Below are 12849 nucleotides of genomic sequence, written 5' to 3' on the forward strand. Positions count from 1 at the left end.
CTTTAAATGCAAATGAGCAGCTGCTTCCCGCCCCATATTCCAGAACAGAATAGAAAGTTAATTTCAAAACGTGTCAAGTCACCTTTATTTATATAGCGCTTTAAACAAAACAGATTGTGTCAAAGCAACTGAACAACATTAATTAGGAAAACAGTGTGTCAATAATGCAAAATGACAGATAAAGGCAGTTCATCATTGAATTCAGTGATGTCATCATGCAGCTCTGTTCAGTTTAAATAGTATCTGTGCAATCATTTGCAATCAAGTCAACGATATTGCTGTTAATGAAGTGTCCCTAACTAAGCAAGCCAGAGGCGACAGCGGCAAGGAATCAAAACTCCATCGGTGACAGAATGGAGAAAAAACCTTGGGAGAAACCAGGCTCAGTCGGGGGGCCAGTTTCTCCTCTGGCCAGACGAAACCAGCAGTTCAATTCCAGGCTGCAGCAAAGTCAGATTGTGCAGAGGACTCAACTGTTTCCTGTGGTCTTGTCCCGGTGGTCATCTGAGACAAGGTCTTTGCAGGGGATCTGTATCTGGGGCTCATCTAGTTGTCCTGGTCTCCACTGACATTCAGGGCTGTACATTCGTGGCCAAAAATTTTGAGAATTACATAAATATTAGTTTTCGAAAAGTTTGCTGCTAAACTGCTTTTAGATCTTTGTTTCAGTTGTTTCTGTGTTGGACTGAAATATAATTACAAGCACTTCATACGTTTCAAAGGCTTTTATCGACAATTACATGACATTTATGCAAAGAGTCAGTATTTGCAGTGTTGGCCCTTCTTTTTCAGGACCTCTGCAATTCGACTGGGCATGCTCTCAATCCACTTCTGGGCCAAATCCTGACTGATAGCAACCCATTCTTTCATAATAACTTCTTGGAGTTTGTCAGAATTAGTGGGTTTTTGTTTGTCCACCCGCCTCTTGAGGATTGACCACAAGTTCTCAATGGGATTAAGATCTGGGGAGTTTCCAGGCCATGGACCCAAAATTTCAACATTCTGGTCCCCGAGCCACTTAGTTATCACTTTTGCCTTATGGCACGGTGCTCCATCGTGCTGGAAAATGCATTGTTCTTCACCAAACTGTTGTTGGGTTGTTGGAAGAAGTTGCTGTTGGACGGTGTTTTGGTACCATTCTTTATTCATGGCTGTGTTTTTTGGGCAGAAATTGTGAGTGAGCCCACTCCCTTGGATGAGAAGCAACCCCACACATGAATGGTGTCAGGATGCTTTACTGTTGGCATGACACAGGACTGATGGTAGCGCTCACCCTTTTCTTCTCCGGATAAGCCTTTTTCCAGATGCCCCAAACAATCGGAAAGGGGCTTCATCGGAGAATACGACTTTGCTCCAGTCCTCAGCAGTCCATTCACTATACTTTCTGCAGAAGATCAATCTGTCCCTGATGTTTTTTTTTTGGAGAGAAGTGGCTTCTTTGCTGCCCTTCTTGACACCAGGCCATCTTCCAAAAGTCTTCGCCTCACTGTGTGTGCAGATGCGCTCACACCTGCCTGCTGCCATTCCTGATCAAGCTCTGCACTGGTGGCAGTCCGATCCCGCAGCTGAATCCTCTTTAGGAGACGATCCTGGTGCTTGCTGGACTTTCTTGGATGCCGTGAAGCCTTCTTTACAAGAATTGAACCTCTTTCCTTGAAGTTCTTGATGAACCTATAAATTGTTGATTTAGGTGCAATCTTAGTAGCCACAATATCCTTGCCTGTGAAGCCATTTTTATGCAATGCAATGATGGCTGCAAGCGTTTCTTTGCAGGTCACCATGGTTAACAATGGAAGAACAATGATTTCAAGCATCACCCTCCTTTTAACATGTCAAGTCTGCCATTCTAACCCAATCAGCCTGACATAATGATCTCCAGCCTTGTGCTCGTCAACATTCTCACCTGAGTTAACAAGATGATTACTGAAATGATCTCAGCAGGTCCTTTAATGACATGCAGCAATGAAATGCAGTGGAAAGGTTTTTTTGGGATTAAGTTAATTTTCATGGCAAAGAAGGACTATGCAATTCATCTGATCACTCTTCATAACATTCTGGAGTATATGCAAATTGCTATTATAAAAACTTAAGCAGCAACTTTTCCAATTTCCAATATTTATGTAATTCTCAAAACTTTTGGCCACGACTGTAGAGGTCCTCTGGATACGTACTGGATCTGGGTGACTGCAGTGACCATCTGATCTGGATACAGACTGGATCTGGTTGCTACGGTGACCTCGGAATAAGAGAGAAACAGACTAAGATTAGCGTAGATGCCATTCTTCTAACGATGTAGCAAGTACATTGGGTGTTATGGGAAGTGTTCCTGGTTCCGGTTTACCTAATTAATGCAGCCTAAAAATCCTTTAATGGATTTGGATATTAGAAGCGTATTAGTGTGTTATGTGTAAGCCAGGTTAAAGAGATGGGTCTTTAATCTAGATTTAAACTAAACTAAACGTGTGATAGTCGTAGCCTGCAGCCTAATGCATCAAAAATGTTGGTCCTCTGTACAAAGCTGCAAGTTCATGACACTCTATTCGCATCTCAATTTACTCTGACTCGCACCATAAAAATTAAAAAAATAAGTTGTGAGAAATCAAGATTAATAGGCTAAAACAGTGACATGAAAAATGCCTAGAAATCATACAAAAAGTAGAATATTAACTTGGAGTGTTTTAGATTATATTTAAGGAGGGGTGCATTAGCCATAAAAAAATAAAACGATTGAAAATGTGGCGTATTGATGAGTGTTATAGGCTAGGCCTTATTCTAACATATTTTGTGATTGAGATTAATGTTAATGATTATGATTATGATTGGATTGTTGCTTTTATTTATTTGTTTGTTTGTTTGTTTAGGTAGGTCACACTTATTTGTTATTTGTCTTTTATTTATTAAATTATTCCCATATACAAAGCCCATGACATGCTGAAAATTATGTCTCTGAATTAAGAAATTGATCACTTTTTATCGTTCCTTTGTATTAATTAAAACGTGTTTAAATAATAATGAAACATTTTTTAAATAATAATAATAATATGGTTTAGCATACAGCGTGCAAGAGATTGGGGCAATCTGTAAAATGTAAAAAATTATTTAAAAAAATTAATTAGACAACAAAATAAAACTTAAGAATTTTCTCATTTAATTAGAGAATAACCCCTGATTCAGAACATTCATTTCCAGGCCCAAAGCAGCCCTTGGCCGACAGCTTACCAGTATTCTCGGCCCGTGTCCGACTGGAGCCGTGTCTTTTTTCTCTCCTTTTTGCTTCATAATTACACTGCTGTTGCAGACATTAAAATAGGTCAGTGTTGTTTGTAATTGCAAAGTTATATTTCTTATGGTTTCATAATTAATTAATTGTGAAAAATGTTTGGAAAATTTTTGTTTGTTAAATTCAAGTTGTTGTTGTTTTTAGTGACGACCAAACGGATAGCAGAAGACAGCTGAGCTGATCACGTTTGATCAATTTAGCATTCTCAAATAATCACAACTTGCTTAAAAAAATATCTGTAGATATTAAATTCTTAAAGCATAGTACAATGTTAGCTTAAACTTTTAACCTAGATAAAAGTGCGCTGTATATCTAAGTATTTGTGTGGAAAGCTGAAGCGCGCTTAATGCATGAGGTGCCAGCGCAATCACTTAATTTTGTTCAGTGGAAACAAGTAGGCTACACCGTCATCTTTGCTCATATAGATAAGAACAATACTTAATTCGGAACTGTAAATGGTCTACCCTTATTTTTGTGTGCACTCACAGTATCAACAAAATGTTGTTCTTTTGTAAAATAGAGAAACAAACAAGATGCGCTTGCCGTCTCGTCTGCGTGAACAGGGACACGTTGAGCTCAGGCTGAAATGCAAAGCTCTAAAATCAGGTGCAGTTTAGCTTCGCTGTGTCTGAAACTAATGGTTTATATTCAAAATAAGCTACAGAATACATGTAAAACTGTATCCATGAAGGGTTAATAATGACAGTAAGACATTAATAAAATATGATCGCACTTTGGTTCATATTTAAGAAACAACTTTTAAAAAGTTGTGTATTATTACAGCAAAATATATATATATTTCTTTTTTTTCAATTAATAATTTTTATGTGAGGTTGTAAAATAATCAGTGCTATTATCATCGGTGCTATAAGTTAGTTTTACTGTAGGCTATTCATCAAAAGCAGCAGCAAAAAGCAGCATGCTCACTGGCAGTCCTGTTCATTATATATATAAAAAAAATCTTAAGCCTATATAAGATCAGCATTTGAACACTATAATAAACACAAAAATTATCTGCATTGTGACACTGTTATTTTTATTATTGAGAAGTGAGAAGTGAGTAGTTCGGTAGTTTGTTACACCATTTTTTCTTTTAGATAGAGCATGTCCATTTTACACGATCAGCAACCAGTAGTGTGAATGAATTCAGTCCAGCTGGAGGAGGTTGAGGTTTGGGGGTAGTTAGCTTCATCGTGGGGGTTGACATAAAGGTGTGAATCTCTTTCTCTTTGATATGAAAAAAAAAGACCTGAGTTTTGTTGACTTTCTGTGATTAACAATGGACAAACTAGAAGCAACAATATCTGCAGAATGGAGAAGGGTTGACCATTCACAAAACACAAAATATCAGTTTTATTTCAATTTTCATTTTTGTGTTTTAGAGGAAAAAGCAATGTTAAGGATGTGACCTCTCTCTGTTATGGACCGATCTGAAAGCAAAATTTATGCGAACGCATATAAATGTTTTAAAAACTTTAACAGAGATGTCTAGTAGCCTATTGGATGCGCCTTTAGAGAGAAATGCAACCTTCATTAAAAAATTATATATAATCAGGGAGTATTTGCTTTCATTTTAAAATTGTTCCTTTAAAAGTTAAAGGGATACTCCACCCCAAAATGAAAATTTTGTCATTAACATCACTTACCCCCATGTCATTCCAAACCTGTAAAAGCTTCGTTCGACTTCGAAACACTACTTTTTCACAAAATAACACAAAAGGTTGAAAACACTCGTCAGGAGCTACAGAAGTCGTGGGCTGCTGAGACAACTTTTACTAAAACTGACCCGCGAGGTTGAATTGAACCATCCTGACGCTCTTGCTTTCGTTTTAAAATTCGACACTCAGCGATAATATGTCCCATTTTGTGACAATAGCCACATTCCTTACGAGTTTTCGGGCTAGATGAATTAGGGCTGATTTTAAAGTCAAAAGAATTAACTTAATTCTCTCTTTGTGAGGTGTATCCCATTAAGTCCCTCGGACGCTTTACAAACACAGGTTTATGAATTAATGCATACTCGTCTGCCAGGACAGCCGCTTGTTGCACAGTACTAACCTTCTGGTTATTTAGGTACAAAGCAGTACGCTCCGGAACACAATTCTTGAACTCATCAATGAGCAAAAGTTCACACAAAGATTGATAGTTTGTGACTTTACACGCTTTTAACCATCGATCAAACAGTATACCGTTCTCGTGGGCAAACTCAACGTACATATGTCTGGGAAGCAGATTTTTTTTGTGGTACGAAACCATTGTCTATAATGTTCAGGCACTAACTCATAGGCACAGAGAATCGCATTTTTCACAGTCTCATATTGAACACTTTCTTCTAAAGGAAGAGAATCACAAACTTCTTGCGCTTTCCCTGTAAACTTGCATTGTAACATTAATTAGTATTAAATGGATGAAAACAGGGAAGGTTGTGACTGTCCCATAGACTGTCAAGTAAAATACACTGTCTAGGTCCAGAAAAGTATGAAAAGCATTGTCAGAATAGTCCATCTGCCATCAGTGGTTCAACCGTGACATTATGAAGCGACGACAATACTTTTTGTACGCGAATAATACAAAAATAACGACTTTATTCAACAATTTGTCTCTTCTGTGTCACTCCACATCAGCGTAACGCCATTTTGGAGAATCAGAGCAGTACGCAGGCAGCTTACGCTCTTCTGTGTCAGCCGCGCTGCACTGATGCGCTGTTTTATTTAAAATCAAAGCATAAATATATGTAGAAAACGTATCCTTTTGGCAGTGCAGATTAATTAGTCTAATTAAACACAAATTAATTGCAAAACAATTTTGGCTGAAAATTACCCCCCAAAAGATAAGTCATTGTGTTAAATGAGCAAAACATTTAATAGACATTACAAAGAAGTTGCTATAGAAAGAAATATATAATAACTGTATATTATACAGGGCCGCAGTGTTAACTGCAAGTCAGTCTTTAAAATCATTCGCGAAACTACCGCCAGGTGGCGCAAAGGGACGGATTGCAAAATGAATGTAATTGTAAAATGAGATAAAAGGAGGAAGTAAAACAGCAATAACATTATGATATAACATTGTAACATCTTTAAAAAGCATTTTTTTTTTTTTACAGTGAGTTAATTTCAAAACGTAGGCTACAGTCTTAGGCTACAGTCTACTCATCAAAAAATAAGAGACCTTTACACAAAGGATCTTATGGATGCTATTGTTATTAAACAGTCATTAAATATAAGGCCTATATATATATATATATATATATATATATATATATATATATATATATATATATATATATATATATATATATATATATTCAATTCAAGTTTATTTGTATAGCGCTTTTTACGATACAAATCATTGCAAAGCAACTTTACACGAAAATTAAGTTTCTATAATATTTAGGAGTAGCTTATCAGTGGTGACTGTCAGTTTATGTGCATACGGCAGAAATGTTCAGAAAAATCAATAAAAGATGTAAACAAACAGATGATTAACACTATTAACAGCAATTATGTAATCAAACTTATAGCAAAATGTGGTAGTTCTGTATGTTGTTTCATGGTTAGCATCATCTGAGATCCTCTGAGGGGTTGGCATCATCTCTTCTCAGGTGTTCTGGATCCAGACTGGAGCTTGTGTAAATCCTAGTTACCAAAACAGAAAGAAACAAATAGAGACATAATTAGCATAGTTGCAGTTCAAGCCAAGTAAAATTAATTAGTTTAACCCAAGCTAAAGAGTAATAATGCACATTTGATCAGATATAACTGCAGTCCAAAATTATGAGATGCATTATTTGAATGCTTGGCCAAAGAGATGTGTTTTTAATCTAGATTTAAACAGAGGAAGTGTGTCTGAACCCCGAACATTATCAGGGAAGGCTAATCCAGAGTTTGAGAGCCAAATGCGAAAAAGCTCTACCTCCTTTAGTGAACTTTGCTATCATAGGTACTACCAAAAGTCCAGCTTTTTGCAAACTTGGGGAGCATGATGGATTGTACTGTGATAGGACTAGTTAGGTACACAGGAGCTAAACCATTAAGGGCTTTATAAGTAAGTAATAATATTTTGTAAATGATACGGAACTTAATAGGTAGCCAGTGCAGAGACTGTAAAATTGGGGTAATATGATCATATTTTCTTGACCTGGTAAGGACTCTTGCCTCTTACCTGGTTTCTCCCAAGGTTTTTTCTTCATTCTGTCACTGATGGAGTTTTGGTTCCTTGCCGCTGTCGCCTCTGGCTTGCTTAGTTGGGGACACTTCATTTACAGCGATATCGCTGACTTTTGATTGCAAATTATTGCACAGTTCACTTTGTAAACTGAACTTTTTTTAAACTGACCTGAGCTGCATGATGACATCACTGAATTCAATGATGAACTGCCTTTAACTGTCATTTTACATTACTGACACACTGTTTTCCTAATTAATGTTGTTCAGTTGCTTTGACGCAATCTTTTTTGTTTAAAGTGCTATATAAATAAAGGCGACTTGACTTGACTTGACTCTAGCCGCTGCATTTTGGACTACCTGTAGCTTGTTTATTGAGGATGCAGGACAACCAGCTAGCAGTGCATTACAATGGTCCAGTCTAGAGGTCATGAATGCATGAACTAGCTTTTCTGCATCAGAAACAGGTAACATGATAAACATTCTTAGCTTGGCAATGTTTCTAAAATGCTGTTTTTGTAACATGTGAAATATGATTTTCAAAAGACAAGTTGCTGTCTAATATAACACCCAGATTTTTGACTGTAGAGGAAGTACTGTAACAGTACATCCGTCTAATTGCAAATTGTAATCTACGAGATTCTGTGTAATGTTTTTTGGTCCAATAAGTAATATCTCTCTCTTATCTGAATTTAATAGGAGAAAATTATTGATCATCCAATCTTTTACATTTTTTACACTCTGTTAGTTTCATCTGGTCTCCTTGAGATATATAGTTGAGTATCATCAGCATAACAGTGGAAACTGATCCCATATTTTCTAATGATATTACCAAGGGGCAACATGTATATTGAAAATAGCAGAGGACCTAGGACAGATCCTTGTGGCACTCCATATTTTACTGGTGATAAATGATATTGACTCCCCATTTAAATAAACAAAGTGGTAGCGATCGGACAGGTCGGATCTAAACCATCTTAAAGCCTGCCCTTGGATACCTGTAAAGTTTTGTAATCTATTTCTGAGTATGTCTTGATCTATGGTGTCGAACGCAGCACTAAGATCAAGTAAAACTAGCAATGAGATGCAGCCTTGGTCTGATGCAAGAAGAAAGTCATTTGTAATTGTAACAAGTGCAGTTTCTGTGCTATGATGGGGCCTGAAACCCGACTGAAATTCTTCATAGAGATAATTTTTTTGTAGGAAGGAGCACAATTGAGCAGACACAACTTTTTCAAAAATTTTTGACATAAATGGAAGATTGAAATGGGTCTGTAATTTGCCAGCTTTCACTAGGATCTAGTTGTGGTTTTCTTAATAAGAGGGTTTCTAGGCTAACCACCAGCTTGAATGGTTTTGGGACGTGACCTAAAGATAACGACGAGTTAATAATAATGAGAAGCATTTTTTCTGCTACAGGTAACAACTCTTTCAGTAATTTAGTGGGTACAGGATCTAATAAACATGTTGTTGGTTTAGATGCAGTGATTAGTTTATTTAGCTCCTCCTGTCCTATGGTTGTAAAGCACTGCAGTTTATCTTTGGGTGCGATGGATAAAACTAAAGTATTAGACGCTGTAGAACCTACATTTGTTATTGTATTTCTGATGTTATCTATTTTATCAGTGAAGAAATTCATAAAGTCATTACTATTTAACTGTGAGGGAATATTTAGATCGGGTGGTGTCTGGTTTATTTCTTTAATCTAGCCACTGTGCTAAATAAAAACCTTGGATTGTTTTGGTTATTTTCTATGAGTTTGTGGATATGCTCGGCCCTGGCAGTTTTTAGAGACTGTCTATAGCTAGACATACTGTTTTTCCACGCAATTCTAAAAACTTCCAAGTTAGTTTTTCTCCATTTGCGTTCAAGACTGAGTATTAGAGTGTATTAGAGAAGATAGTCCCCATGTTGCCAGTCATTTCGTCTAGTTCATGTGTATTTATGGGTACACAGAGCAGTTGAGATAAATCAGGCAGGTTATTTGCGAATCTGTCTTTGGTGGCTGGAGCAATAGTTCTGCCCGGACGATAACGCGGAGCCATATAGTTATTATCATCAATACGCAGAATGCACGATACAAAGAAATGGTCAGTAACATCATCACTTTGAGGTACGATATCTATATCAGTAAGATTGATTCCATGCAATATAATTAAATCTAGCGTATGATTAAAACGATGAGTGGGACTGGTGACATTTTGCTTTACTCCAAAACAGTTTAATAAGTCAGTAAATGCAAGTCCTAATGCATCATTTGTATTATCAATGTGAATGGTAAAATCTCCGAAAATCAGCAGTAACCAATAGGTCTGAAAGGAAATCTGCAAATTCCTTTAGGAATTCTGTATACGGCCCTGGTGGGCTATACACAGCAGCCAGAGCAAGAGAATACGATAGATTTCTTTTGCATATCTGACAGTGTAACATTAAGCATAAGTATTTCAAATGATTTAAACCTGTATCCTGTTTTCTGGGTAATATTGAGAATATCACAATATATTGTTGCAACACCTCCCCCACGACCAGTCTGACGGGGCTCATGCTTATAACAGTAGTTTGGTGGAGTAGACTCATTAGGACCAATATAATCATTTGGTTTTAGCCAGGTTTCAGTAAAGCAGAGTACATCAAAACTATTATCTGTGATCATTTCGTTTACAATAACTGCTTTGGGTTTGAGTGATCTAATGTTTATGAGCCCAAACTTTAGAAATAGTTCTTGTTCATTAATTTTAACCGTTTTTCTGGTTTAATCACGATAAGATTTTTTCTAGATCCTACATTACATTTATATTTTGACCTCACTATTCGAGGAACAGACACAGTCTTAATAGATTGGACAGCGCAAGTACTTCTAACATTTAAGCGGGTAGAACAAAAGCCATCATAGCAGTTATGTGAGGAACTGGCTTACTAGTCAAATAGAGTGTAGAGTCCTGGAGATGTTTGTCCGAGAGGAGATCCGCTCCGACTCTGCTGGGGTGCAGGCCATCCAGCGTGAAAAAGGAAAAAGCCTAGGACTCTCCCAGGAAAGATTCCAATTATTAACAAAGAGCAGTTTCTGTTCTTTACACCATGACCATAACCGTTCATTTAGAGCAAAAAGTCTACTGAACCTTTCGTGTCCTTGTCGATACGTGGGCAGTGGTCCTGACACGATGATTGTCACCGCGCGAGTCGTGCTGCGAACCGTCTCGATCAGGCTCCTAAAGTCCTTCTTCAGCGTCTCCGTCTGCCGCTGCGTGGTGTCGTTAACCCCGGCATGAAGCACGACCACTCTGGGGCTCTCGTTGGCCTTTAGGATCGTGGGTATCTGCGCAGAAACATCGAGAACACAGGCACCAGGGAAACAGTGAGTGTGTACTTTACCTTCGGCTAACGTAGCACGGACGTGTCGGACGATGGAATCTCCGACGATCACAGCGTCGCGTTCCGTCTCGCGGAGGGGAGTGAAGCGGTTCTGCTGCGGATATACCCAGGGTTCGTGATGTATATACACATACGGATTAAAAGCTAAATGTTTTCATTTCGGTTCATTCTTGGTTTAAAAAAAAATATTCAGGTTCCATATGCAGAGCGAAAAGAGAATGATCCAGCAATTAGCAATAATTATTATTAACTCTGTTATTATTATTGATTTTTCAAACTGCTTACACTTTGCATTTTTGAATTATGCCTTTACTGAGTGACCAAAAATGGAGTATTTTCTGTTTCAGCTGTTTGATCGCACTGGTGCCTCACGCGCACATATTCATTGGAAACAGCAGCAGCCGCTCACTGAGTCATCCGGCGCGAGCAGCAGTCCACTTTGGCATATTGCTATTTTTTTTTCGTCGATACTGAAATACGCTAGAACTACAAAGCCTATTTTACCTCATGAATAATAGTTAAGCTTCAAATGGGAAACATCATGAATATGGAAACGTTTGGATTTCTCCCGAATGAGAGAGCCCAACCTTACCTTATGTTTCACTTTAAATTATTATTCATTTATTTATTTTTTTGTTTATAGCTAAGCCTATATTATTATATATTGCAATTATATTTATTTTATTTATTTATCCATTAGACTTATATATTTTAAATTCTTGTTCTGCGCTGATGAATTTGTTAAATTTAAAGGATTTGTTGTAAAGTGAAGGGAACTAAAAATATCCTGTTTGGCACATTATAACATTATTAGGCCAGCCGTTATTATTTCTGAATGTTATAAAATGGAACTTATACATGACTTATATATTTTTTTCCTCTCACAAACTTAATTAATTTTTTTGCGTGTTAAAAAAAAAATGCAGCAAACGAAAATAGGCGTTTAATCGGTTAAAATTTGTTACTGTGGGTTAACAGTAATTATAATTATTATATATTAGGAACAGAGTCTGGGTCTAATCTAAGCTATCCAGGGTTTTTTTTTTTTTTTTTTTTTTTTTTTTTTGCATCTGGAAATGACTTTGTGCAGCACTTTCAGTTTGTGCGCTCTGGCGCAGATCCGCCTCCAGCGTTGCTCAGCTGTGGACGATTTAAAAATGTTTGATATAAAGGTTGCTGTCCCATTTTATACAGGAATTGTTTATTTAAAAAAAAATTCTAATTATATTGTTAGTTCTAATTATATTGTTAACACAAGTTCATTTAGGCTATTTAACATGCACTGTGACAATTTAGCCTTTTTAACTTATAAACTCAGTTTGTTATTATTTTTTTAAAAAAAAAAGGTTTTAATTGCTTAAATTATTCTATGAATTAATAATATGTTTATCATGTTTATTCTTGTAGAAAATAAGTGAAAAAATAAGGGACGATCCAAATATTTGTCTTATTTGTTTTGCTTCACCTATTTATGTAGGCTACAATTATTCTAAAAATAATAATAATAATAATAATGTCATTAAAAAATGCCATGGGCCTGAGTAAATTTGACCATTTAATTGTGACTTTAAAGGTTAGTGATTTAGGAGGTGAAAATACTGTGAAATTACAAATGGCATAGGATTTTAAAGCATAACAACTGAAGGTCTATGAAACGCCAATAAAGCATTTTCTTTTTTAACAATGGCACTTAAAGTTTTGAACTAAAATATTATTTCAACCATATACAGGTGCTGGTCATATAATTAGAATATCATCAAAAAGTTTATTTATTTCCCTAATTCCATTCAAATAGTGAAACTTGTATATTATATTGATTCATTACATACAGACTGATATATTTCAAATGTTTATTTCTTTTAATTTTGATGGTTATAACTGACAACTAAGGAAAATCCCAAATTCAGTATCTCAGAAAATTAGAATATTACTTAAGACCAATACAAAGAAAGGATTTTTAGAAATCTTGACCAACTGAAAAGTATGAACATGAAAAGTATGAGCATGTACAGCACTCAATACTTAGTGGGG

At 36.4% G+C, this 12849-nt stretch overlaps 1 protein-coding gene across 1 annotated transcript in view; it reads left to right on the forward strand.

Moving 5' to 3' along the window:
• The window catches only part of wdr11 (WD repeat domain 11), a 184757-nt gene that overhangs the window by 137367 nt on the left and 34541 nt on the right, over positions 1-12849 (forward strand). The gene's annotated exons all lie outside the window — the stretch shown is intronic.

The sequence above is a fragment of the Cyprinus carpio genome, chromosome B13 (assembly GCF_018340385.1).
Source record: "Cyprinus carpio isolate SPL01 chromosome B13, ASM1834038v1, whole genome shotgun sequence".
NCBI classification, from domain to species: Eukaryota; Metazoa; Chordata; class Actinopteri; order Cypriniformes; family Cyprinidae; genus Cyprinus; species Cyprinus carpio.